Genomic DNA, 12,944 nt, shown 5'->3' with positions numbered 1-12,944 from the left:
CTCACAGTGATGTCACCATGTGCTCCAGGATATTCATGATGTCACAATATGTGGTCACATTAGCTCTCATTCTGTTAGTTTAGTTTGAGTTCACTGGGATCTACATTTTTCTAATATTGCTCAGTTATATCACAAACATCATGTTGAAGTTTATATTTTATTTCCATCAACAAAGTATTTCAATAATTCAGTTTTACTTTTTTTTTTTTTTTTTTTTCAGCCCGGTGTTGGCATTTGACACATATACTTCTATTTGATGGATTCATTCAGATTCTGGTGTTGTTTTGGTGACTCCTTTTCACTTCTTACCTTCTATTTCTTTTTCCCCTCGAAAAGACTTGACACATTCTGAAACACAGAGAGCGATATGTCAGTACATTCAGTTTGATTACTAGTGTGATTACTGAATCCAGGTGATTCTACTCCTACCTGGAAAGATGGTGGTTCAAGTGTGCCTGATCATGTGTCAGTACTCTGATAACACAGGGCCAGGACACAGTGCATGTTGGCATTATAATATCATATGAGCATAGTTCACACTTACAAATAAGTCAGATAGAATAAATGGTTGCATAATTGGCGTGCTGTCCGAGGAGAGGGCTCCGAGCTCAGTATTTATCCTGAACCCAGATTACTCCCCCCTACAGATGCTGGATTGGATTGAGATCTGGGGAATTTAGAGGTCAAGTCAACACCTCAAACTCATTGTTGTGTTCCTCAAACCATTCCTGATTCATTTTTGCTTTGTGGGACATTATCCTGCTGAAAGAGGCCACAGCCACCAGGGAATATTGTTTCCATGAATGCGTGTACATGGTCTGCAACAATGCTTAAGTAGGTGGTATGTGTCAAAGTAACTTCCACATGGATGTCAGGACCTAAGGTTTCCCAGCAGAACATTGCCCAAAGCATCACACTGCCTCTGCCGACTTGCCTTCTTCCCATAGTGCATCCTGGTGCCATGTGTTCCCCAGGTAAGCGACACACATGCACCACATGATGTAAAAGAAAACATGATTCATCAGACCAGGCCACCTTCTTCCACTGCTCTGTGGTCCAGTTCTGATGCTTACGTGTCCACTGTTGGCTCTTTCGGCAGTGGACAGGGGTCAGCATGGGCACCCTGACTGGGCTGCGGCTATGCAGCTCCCACAACAAACTGCGATGCTCTGTGTATTCTGACACCTTTCTATCAGAACCAGCGTTAACTTCTTGAGCAATTTGAGCTACAGTAGCTCGTCTGTTGGATCGGACCACACGGGCTAGCCTTCACTCCCCACGTGCATCAATGAGCCTTGGCTGCCCATGACCCTGTCGCCGGTTCATCACTGTTACTTCCTTGGACCACTTTTGATAGATACGGACCACTGCAGGCTGGAAACAAGCCACAAGAGCTGCAGTTTTGGAGATGTTCTGACCCAGTTGTCTAGCCATCACAATTTGGTCCTTGTCAAACTCACTCAAATTGTCAAATTTGCCCATTTTTCCTGCTTCTAACACATCAACTTTGAGGACAAAATGTTCACTTGCTGCCTAATATATCCCACCCACTAACAGGTGCCGTGATGAAGAGATAATCAGTGTTATTCACTTCACCTGTCAGTGCTCATGTTATGTCTGATTGTATATATATATATATATATATATATATATATATATATATATATATATATATTAGGGATGCCACAATTCTCAATATAATATTGAACCGTTCGGTACGACATCCACGGTTCAATACGCGCTTGTGAATTGCGTTTTTTTCGGTTTTACGTTTAAATAATTTATGTGCGTTTTATTTCTCTCCGAATTGACTGTTTGTGTGTGCCTGTAAGTCTACGAGTACTCCTCCCCGCGAGTAAATATTCAATCACTATGCTCTAAAGTTAGGGGGCGCTGAACCATCATTCCACACTTTAACATGGCGAGCGGCGGGGAAGTGAGGCTACAGTACGAGGAAGCGCCGGCGTCTTTCAAATCCGTGGTGTGGAGACATTTCGGTTTTGCCGTTGAGTATAATCAAAGACTATAGAATAACACAAGACGCGTCACTCGTATTGTTTTGAATGGGAGAAAGTGAAACGCGCAATATGGTGGAATAAGTCCCGCCTTCTAAATAAGAGCCAATCGCTGACTGATAAAGTCATCGCGTCACTGCAGCGGCCGTTAGAAGCACCGGTTTCTATAGAAACAGCCAGACGAGTGTCTCCGAAATGAGGCACAAGAGACGCGCATTTAGGTCTGCGCATGCGCATTAGCTTGATCCAGCCTGAAAAGTACAGATTTTTTGTCATGATTCCAGCGTTTGAGAAAAATAAATAAATAAAATGAGGCAGTTGTTGTCAGATTTTATTGGTGATTTCAAATATTAAATTTAATCGAAAGCTTGGTAAACAGCTTTGGAGAATTTGTTTGTACAGTTTGTACATGGGCTACCAACAGCTGTGAGATGTCAGTGTTAATTTTAAAATAAAAAATTATTTTATATTATACAATACACTATAAACTAGTGGACTTTTCTTTGCTTTTAAATAAAATAAAGGAGTATTGCAATAAATCGTTTTTACTTTTTCTACTAACCTCTTACTGTTCCTATTGCCTAAGCATAGAATAACAAACTGAACCGAACCGAACCGAAAACCGTGGTTAAAAAACCGAGGTATTGAACCGTGGGCTAACTGTATTGTTGCATCCCTAATATATATATATATATATATATATATATATATATATATATATATATATATATACATATATATATATATATATATATATATATATATATATAGTATATATTTTTTATTGTCAATATTTTTTTTTTTTTTTTGTTATTCTTTAGTGTTTGATTCAAGGTTTTATAGCATTATACTAAAGCATGTTTTGTTCAAATTTAACCTGAAGAAATCCTGATCTTGTTCTTTGAACCAAACATGATCATAAATTCCACCCACTTCCAACACTTACCAGGAAGAGACAGACTTATTATTTCTCTTTTCTGTCATACTGACTCTCTTCTTTCTTGACAAAAATCAGCGGTCAGTGGAGAATGAAGAGAAACACTTTCAAGAAGGATTTTTGAGACATTTGTTTCTGAACAGACAGCAGATCGTTGTGATTCTCAAGGTGATTCAATTTTAAAACCGTCATTCAGAAAGTGAAAGTAAAGTTTATATTGCTGGAGCTCAAACAGTGAAAATGGCTTCACTAAATGTTTCTGCTGAAGAGCTTTCTTGTCCCGTGTGCTGTGAAATCTTCAAGACTCCTGTTCTTTTATCATGTAGCCACAGTGTCTGTAAAGAGTGTCTTCAACAGTTCTGGAGAACCAAGAAAACTCAGGAGTGTCCTGTCTGCAGGAGAAGATCCTCAAAAGAGTCTCCTCCAGTTAGTCTCGTGTTAAAAAACTTGTGTGAGTTGGTCCTGAAGGAGAGAAATTAGATGAGTTCATCAGAATCTGAGGAGATCTGCAGTTTACACAGTGAGAAACTCAAACTCTTCTGTCTGGAGGACAAACAGCCTGCGTGTTTAGTGTGCACTTCACAACAACACGACAATCACAAATTCAGACCCATCAGTGAAGTGGTTTCAGCATGTAAGGTAAGACAAATGTCTCTTGCTTCACATGTAAGTGACTTGTGAAGGCCACGTATGGTAACCTGTACTCAGAATTCATCCTCTGCATTTAACCATTCAAGTTAGTGAACACACAATAGGAGCAGTGAGTAGTGAACACACATTAGGAGTAGTGAGTAGTGAACACACATTAGGGGTAGTGAGTAGTGAACACACATCAGGGGTAGTGAGTAGTGAACACACATTAGGAGTAGTGAACACACATTAGGAGTAGTGAGTAGTGAACACACATCAGGGGTAGTGAGTAGTGAACACACATTATGAGTAGTGAACACAGATTAGGAGTAGTGAGTAGTGAACACATATTAGGAGTAGTGAGTATTGAACACACATCAGAATTAGTGAACACACATTAGGAGCAGTGAGTAGTGGACACACATTAGGAGTAGTGAACACACATTAGAAGTAGTGAGTATTGAACACACTTCAGGATTAGTCAACACACATTAGGAGCAGTGAGTAGTGAACACACATTAAGAGTAGTGAACACACATTAAGAGTAGTGAACACACATTAGGAGTAGTGAACACACATATGGAGTAGTGAAAGCACATATGGAGTAGTGAGTAGTGAACACACATCAGAAGTAGTGAACACACATCAGGAGTAGTGAGTAGTGAATGCACATCAGAAGTAGTGAGTAGTGAACGCACATCAGGAGTAGTGAGTAGTGAACGCACATCATGAGTAGTGAGTAGTGAACGCACATCAGGAGTAGTGAGTAGTGAACGCACATCAGGAGTAGTGAGTAGTGAACGCACATCAGGAGTCGTGAGTAATGAACACACATCAGGAGTAGTGAGTAGTGAACGCACATCAGGAGTCGTGAGTAGTGAACACACATCAGGAGTAGTGAGTAGTGAACACACATCAGGAGTAGTGAGTATTGAACACACTTCAGGATTAGTCTACACACATTAGGAGCAGTGAGTAGTGAACACACATTAAGAGTAGTGAACACACATTAAGAGTAGTGAACACACATTAGGAGTAGTGAACACACATATGGAGTAGTGAAAGCACATATGGAGTAGTGAGTAGTGAACACACATCAGAAGTAGTGAACACACATCAGGAGTAGTGAGTAGTGAATGCACATCAGAAGTAGTGAGTAGTGAACGCACATCAGGAGTAGTGAGTAGTGAACGCACATCAGGAGTAGTGAGTAGTGAACGCACATCAGGAGTAGTGAGTAGTGAACGCACATCAGGAGTAGTGAGTAGTGAACGCACATCAGGAGTAGTGAGTAGTGAACGCACATCAGGAGTAGTGAGTAGTGAACGCACATCAGGAGTAGTGAGTAGTGAACGCACATCAGGAGTCGTGAGTAATGAACGCACATCAGGAGTAGTGAGTAGTGAACGCACATCAGGAGTAGTGAGTAATGAACACACATCAGGAGTAGTGAGTAGTGAACACACATCAGGAGTCGTGGGCAGAGATTCACTGTGGCGCCGGGGGAGTGATTGGGGGTTTAAAGTCTTGCTCAAGGGGGTCATTTGCAAAGCGTGTGTACGCACAGATTTGATCTTAGAGTACGCATAAATCCACGCCAACGTTCATATTTATAAAAACGGTTTTGACATGAAAAAGTGTTTAGCTCCACATCAGGGTCAGAGCAGACGTACACACTTTTCCTTGTCAGATTACTGCAGGTGTTTAGAAATCTAAGCTATTCTTGCAGCTCACCATTCTAAATTAAAGGATTTGGACAATGGCTGGTGATTTCTTAAATGTAAATTACATTAATTATGCATCATTTACAAGCCGGAGAACTGAAACCATTCAGCTGCACACAATTTCAAGATCATTTGCGTCCTGCTACATCATCTCAATTGGGTTCAAGTCAGGACTTTCCAAAACTTTAATTGAGCTTTTTTGAGTCATTCAGAGGTGGATTTTCTCCTGTGCTTTGAATCATTGACTCGCTGCTTGAGCTTAAACTTACAGACTTCCTTTGTGAGTTCTTGATGAAATGTTGAAGGAAGGTTTGATACATTGTTTTCCATTTGAAAATAATGGCTCTCACTGTGTTTCTTTGAGTCCAAAAGCCTTTGAAATAACTTAGCAATTCTGTGCCGACAAATATATTTCAATCACCTTCATTATTTTCTTATTTCTTTCACCTGTGACATAGTGTGTTACTGTTTAAAGTGCTCGTATTATGCTATTTTAAAGCTTCCTAATTTTGATTTGGAGTCTCCTACAACAGGTTTACATCCATCAAAGGTCAAAAAACACTTTCATTTTCTCATAATATACAGTATTTGCACAACACCACATTTTTCAATGATTCTCAAATGACTCGTTGGGTGAATCAGTCTCTCTAAATCCCTCCTTTCCGAGAGCCTGCTCTGCTCTGATTGGCCAGATGGCCCAGTCTGTTGTAATTGGTCGACCACGTACAGCACCTGTCAGAAAGGAAACAACCATTACCATAACAGAACTTCAGCCCCGGAGGCTTAATAAATTAAGCTCAGCGATTGTACAGTGTAAAGACAGTAATAATGGTGTCAATTTTACCATATAAATCCGAGTGTGAGTCCGATGATGAAACATCCTGAACCTCCATCATAAGAACAGCTTGAGCAGGACATTTCTCAGTGATTCACTCAGTTTGACGAATAGTGAGATGTTGAAACTGTAATTCCTCATCATCAGCATTAAAGGTGATAGAGAGGATTTTTTCGTCGACTGAGAAACCAAAGACTGTTACTGAGTTTTTGAAATGAGCGCATGCGTAAGAACAGCTCCCCTCCTCAAAGGAACGCCTCCCAAAACTCGTGCACGAGTATTGGAACACGAGTGTTTACCACCGGCATTCGCTGTGTCGTGGTTTTTGGATTCATTATGTCGGACTCACCGCAGGTAACTCATAATCTGCAGTTGTTACTCCTGTCTCCTGACAAAAACATTGCATGCAGCGCCTGTGGAGTATGGAATGTTACTGGAGCGCGCAGCCACACACGTCTCTCACAAGGAACGTCACGGCAGTGATTGACAAGCCAGAGGGCCAATCGTTTACGCGATGAACGCGTAAATGATTGGCTGATGTTTTTAAGGCCCTACCTCGTGCACAGATGATGTATATTAATATTATTCCTTTCAGTGCACCTAATAAATAGTCTTTTATCAGTTAGTAAAGACAGTTTCAAGTAATACTGCAAAAATGTATAAAACAAAACATCCTCTTTAGCACCTTTAACAAGTGTATGTCCATAAACGAACTGATGTGTATATTTCTGATTTATTGTGGTGCACATGTGGTAATATTAATTAGTGAGTATTATTAATTGTATCAATAACAGCGCATATATTAGTCGAGCACTAACGTGAATGACTGATGTAACATTAAAGTTTGTAAAACAAATCTTGCTCCATCCTTCATCATTACTCAAAGTAGTAAGAACAACAGACGATCTGCATTAATGGACAGTTTTAGGTAATAGTGGGACACAGATGATTAGCAGAAGTATTTCAGTAAGACAGTAATAATGTGAGTTAGCCGGTTAGACCTACACAATATAAATCACAAAACTATGTATTTTGAACACCCGGTAGAAAATATATACATCAAAAATTCATCATACTTGATTCTGAAGACCAGATTGGTCCAAATAAAGTGGGTACTGTCCCATCTTTATTGGCGTTTTGTAAATCCCATTTAGATCTCAGAGATTTGAGAAGCAATCTTCAGAAGGTTATTCTGCTGCTATATCGATGTGGGAATTTGAAACAATTAGTAATTATGGGTGAAAATACACTTTCACTCAGGTGCAGATAATATCAGATAACTTTTTTGCTTCAATAAATAACATCTTTTACAGTCTTTTACAAACTGTACTTTGTATTTTCTCAGGCTGCCTTTTTTATGGTTTTAATTTCTGAATCAATTTAGTATGAGATGTTCACAAAAACAGGAAATCAGGATGAGGACAAATGTGACCAGTCACGGACAGTAAGGACACAAGTCGGTTCTGGGGCATTTTGAGTTATTCACAGATCCAAGCTTTCCAACGATGTGTAACACATGGAAATCTGATAATATTTGGAGAAGTTGTGGCCATTTGAAGGTAGGCACTCAAAAAAGCTCTAAAGGGAGAAAAAACCCTTTAAAGTTTCTGCAGTTCTCACCTGTTCTCACCTGCTGGGAGTGACAATAGGGGTCATTTACATCTCATTTAGATAAGCCATACCCCTGTAAAGCTGCATGGACCGCATACTATTAATAATATAGGATAATGTGCATTGTAAATGTCAGTAATTTATCTTTTTTGACTTTTATAAAAATGATTTAGAGGCTGAAAATGATTTAGAGATAACATGTTGCAAGACACTGCTTTAAAATCTGGCCATCATTTTTAATGTTATTATTTTAATGTTTATGTAAAGAAAAAGTACATATTGATGCTAATTTTATTTGTTATTTGCTGGTTTTCTACATAAAACTTGGTGAATTGATTTCATTGTGTAGCATTAGGACTTTTTGAACAGGATTCTGTGATAACCGTGATAATTTTGGTCACTATAATCATGAAATGAAATTTTGTCACCTGAGAAGACAAAAGAATCACATAATAAAGACCTGAAATGACTTGCATAATAATGAGGCCTTTCAGTCAGGTAGGCTGTGAAAAAACCCCTCTGTGATGGTGTATATCAAACATACATAAAAAACAGCAATATTGTGAAATATTATTACAATTTCAAATAATGGTATTATATACTTTAAAATAGTTATAGCCTAATGTATTTCTGTGATGCAAAGTGTCTGAACAATTGTTACCTCTGTGGCATTTCATATAGGCTTTTAGCTTAAAAGCATGCACATTTGGAGAAATATTGATGGATTCTCATATTTTCATGTCAATTTTCTATACAGAGAAGTAATATTTATTCAATATTTATTGTCATCACTATGAGTGCTGGATTCTGTGTTTTCAATTCATGCTTGCAGCCGGAGGGCGCTCTGTGCACCTTTAGTCCACAAATTCATCCAAAGAAGAACAGGAACCAGGAACTAAAGGCATGTCTTCTAGAGAGGTCGCTAACCATGGCTTTAACACACAGATCAACACTTTTCAAGACAATAAATACACTAATGAGACGATGAGTATACATGTATTGCCTCAGTATTTGCCTCTGAATAGCGCTGGCTCCGTGGGCGTGGCCGCATTAGCGGGTGATGAGCTGAATCACAGACTTCTGACATGGCTCTCTTTTCATACAGATTACATAAACACAGAAGGTTTGTTTTCGATTTGACACGATTTAAAACCTGACATTTCAACGTGTCTTTAGACATAAGTGTATTTTTTTGTGATTAGTATTCACTAAGTTACAGTTCATTTTCTGAGAACTATCAGATTGGAGTTCATTCAGAGGGAGACCAGAGATCACGCATCATGTTAGTTCTCTTTATTTTACAAAAAGCACAACATTTTGTTTTTACTCTGAGTGTACACAAATAAAAGAAGATATTCTATAGTTTCAATTGATATATTACTTGTGTCTCTATGACGAAAAATGACGGAGTATTTTAAGTCTGTTTTGCTGCAATGTGCACAATAAGTAGCCACGCTTCCCTTGGAGGGCGGGGCAATAACAAAAGAAACAAAAGCCGGCTATCCAGTATGGAAATACACACAGACAATGACATTAATGGACCCCTGAATAGAATCTCCGAAAAACAAGCCGATTTCAACCTCAAAATGTACGCTTTTAAATATACCAAAACTGCTATCTCAAACATGGAGAGGCTTCTTCGTGATCTCAACTACAGATTCTGCAAAAAAACGAAAATCACCAATTTTGAAAAAAAAAAAAAAAAAACAGCTTCTTTCTCATTTCGCTCGATAGTTGTGCTGCCAACTTGTGTCCCTGGTTTCCTTGACGGGTCACAAATACTTTTTCACTGCATTATATGATTATATCACTGTATTCTCTTCTTCTCTTCACTTTATGTGTTTTTGTTCAATTCCAGGAGGAGCTCAATACAGCACTGAAGTCCTTACAGAAGCAACTTCAACACAATGAAGAAATGAAAGGAGAGTTTGAGAAAACAGTTGAACACATCAAGGTGAGGAAACAGAATCTAGAGTCATTTTCATTACAGCTGTAGGATCACTATATACAGTTATGATCTGATATATTTAATGTAAATGACTGCTTCTGGATCCGATATATGTCGGTATCCGAGTTTATCTCTGATATGAATGATGTGAAGTGTTGATGTGTGTCGATTGAGATGATTGAAGTGAATGTGATTTGATTTCAGTCTCAAGCTGAGCACACAGAGCGTCAGATTAAACAGCAGTTTGAAAAGCTTCATCAGTTTCTCAGAGATGAAGAAGAAGCTACAATCACTGCACTGAGGGAGGAAGAGGAGCAGAAGAAGCAGATGAAGAAGGAGAAGCTGGAGGAGATGAACAGACACATCTCAGCTCTTTCACACACAATCAAAGACATGGAGGAGATGATGAAAGCCAATGACGTCTGCTTTCTGAAGGTCTGATTTCAGATCATTGGTTGATCATTGGTTCATTGATTGAGTTCTTGATGATAAATGGTGTGTTTGTTCTGCAGGAGTTTCCAGTCTCAAAGGAAAGGTGAGTGATCTGCTCCTGTCTCTGGTCTCTCTGGTTCTGATCCAAAGCCACTGCAGTTCTGACTCCTTAATGTTCTTTCAGAGTCCAGAGCTCACAGCCGGATCCACAGATGGCTTCTGGAGCTTTGATTGATGTGTCACGTTACTTGGGCAACCTGCCGTTCAGAGTCTGGAAGAAGATGCAGGACATCGTCCAAAACAGTGAGTCTGACTGCAGAAGATCTGAACTCTCACACACACACTGGAAATGATGGATGGGTGGAGAGATAAAGGTGCTTCATGACACAAACTGATAGATAGTCTATGATGACCAGCTCCTCTTTTCTGGATGTCCAGTGAGGTGGAGAGATAGAAGTGTTGGTAGGGTTAGGGTGTGGTTGTACATTCACTCCTCCTCTCTAGACGTCACGTAAGCTCCACCCATTTGCTCTGCAGCGAGCACTTTCTCAAAAAAATCCCTTAATTTGCAAAACAGTTTTTACGCTAACTTGAGGTGTTTTTGACTTGCGAGAAATAATTAATGATGTTTTATTAACAAAATTCGGGAGGAGCAACGTTTAAATAATCTGACTAATCATCACATCATTTCAGCCAGCTGTTAACAATCAGTAATCAACATATCTACCCAATCAGCATGAGTGAAAGCATATATATTGACCTGGGTGGTTGCTAGGATGTTGCTAGACCATTGTAAGTTGTTATTTTTTGTTATTAGGCAGTTGCTAGATGGTTAAGGTAATCTCGGTGGTTGCTAGGGTATTCTTGGTGGTTGCTATAGTGTTGCTAGGCGATTGGTAGTTGTCATAGGTTACTATGGAGTTTTTACTTTTATAGAGTTCTTAGCATGTTTTCAGTCTGATTTAACACTTAGCTAATCACTATTAGCATGTAGCTATTCACTGCTAACATGTATAACATGTTGGAGGTCCACTTTGCTAGCATGAGTCAAAAGAGCTGACCCCATGTCTCTACAATGTGCTGATGCAGAGATATAGGTCTTGCTGAACGGTTGCTAGGGTAATTTGTGTGGTTGCTAGGCAGAGGTTTGGCAGCTGCCAATCATGATACTTCAAAGTCTGCTTGTCAGTATGAATAATATAAAGCTTCTGACTTTCAGATTTGAAGATATCCTTCTTTGGGTTTCGGTTGCTAGGGTACTTGACAATGGTTGCTAGGGAGTGGCTAGAAAGTGTTGAAGGTGATTCGTGATTGGCTGTTTGCTGCTCTAAATCAAACAAGACCCTCATGTTTCTATGACACTTCTATCCAAAGATATTCCCTTTTGATCTCTTTGAATGGAAGTCTATGGAACTTGTTGCTAGGGTGATCTAAATGGTTGCTAGGGCTATGGGACTAAAAGTCTATGGGTCTATTTTGCCCGCCGGGGAACATCGTACACCCGATCGCTTATAAAATCACAGCGCAACTTCAGCTTTCAGACTCACTAATAATTCCTCAAGTCTCATAATTAGTGAGTGAAACTCAACAGACAGTGAGAATAAACTGATTTAAATCAACACAGACTATAAGAGCCGATAACATGAAGATGATCAGATGCTGCTGAAGATCAGACACACACTTACAGTTTTTCATCTACAGCAGAAATCTCAACAGATCTCATTGATTTATTGTGATTTTAATTGATGGACACAAATGTCTGAATCACACATTTAATGTTTGTAGTTGATGATAAAATGAGTGTGAAACTAATAACAGCACTGACAGTGATCAGAGGAACATGTGTTTGATCAACAGTGTCATAATTCATAATAATCTGTGTTGGTTCACTCTTGATCATTATATGAACAATAAAAGCATCTGTTGATTGTGTCTCATCAGCTCCTGTGATTCTGGATCCAAACACTGCGAATCCATGTCTCGTCCTGTCTGATGATCTGACCAGAGTGAGATTCGGTGGGATCGATCGACCTCTTCCTGATAATCCAGAGAGATTTGACTATTATTTCTGTGCTCTGGGTTCAGAGGGTTTTAACTCAGGAACACACTGCTGGGATGTGGAGGTTAAAGAGTGTCAACACATGATTCTTGGAGTAACTACAGCATCAAACCAGAGGAAGGGACGTGATTTCTTCAACACTGATGTCTGGTGTGTGTCGTACAATTGTATTGAAGGTTCTTGTTTTCATGTCAGTCAGGATCTTGATCGTGTGAGAGTGAATCTGGACTATGACAGAGGAAGGGTGTCATTCTCTGATCCTGTAACTAACACACATCTACACACATTCACAACCACCTTCACTGACACACTCTTTCCAGTCTTCTGTTGTTATAGTTTTTCCTTTATGAGGATCTTACCAATCAATAGTCAGTAATCGTTACTCCTGTAGGTCTGGATCTTCCTACTTTCATCATGTTTCCAATATTTAATCCACATTACATGAGTAAGAGTGCTGTTGATCTGAATATCAGTACGGTGGCTGTGATTGGGCCGTGATGATCACATGACTGATATCAGCACTACAGCAACACTCACACTCTCATATTTCATATCAACAGATCAATAAACAAGTTTATTTAATTAGAGTTTAGAAGAAGTTTAAAAAGCACTTTACACAATAAGAACAATTATTAGACAATTGTATATTAATAACCATTTACCTGATTATTATTTCAGTGAAGTTTGTCACAGCTATTTTTCACATAATTATACACACTACCGTTCAAAAGTTTGGGGTCAGTAAGATTTTTT

The 12,944-nt window shown here is 39.1% G+C and overlaps 1 pseudogene; it reads left to right on the top strand.

Moving 5' to 3' along the window:
• The first annotated feature begins 2,975 nt into the window (after positions 1-2,975).
• On the top strand, positions 2,976-12,944 carry LOC125268399 (annotated as a pseudogene).

This window comes from Megalobrama amblycephala, linkage group LG5, assembly GCF_018812025.1.
Source record: "Megalobrama amblycephala isolate DHTTF-2021 linkage group LG5, ASM1881202v1, whole genome shotgun sequence".
NCBI lineage: Eukaryota > Metazoa > Chordata > Actinopteri > Cypriniformes > Xenocyprididae > Megalobrama > Megalobrama amblycephala.
The sequence above is the reverse complement of the archived record's forward strand: the minus strand, read 5'-3'. Positions and strand labels throughout refer to the sequence as shown.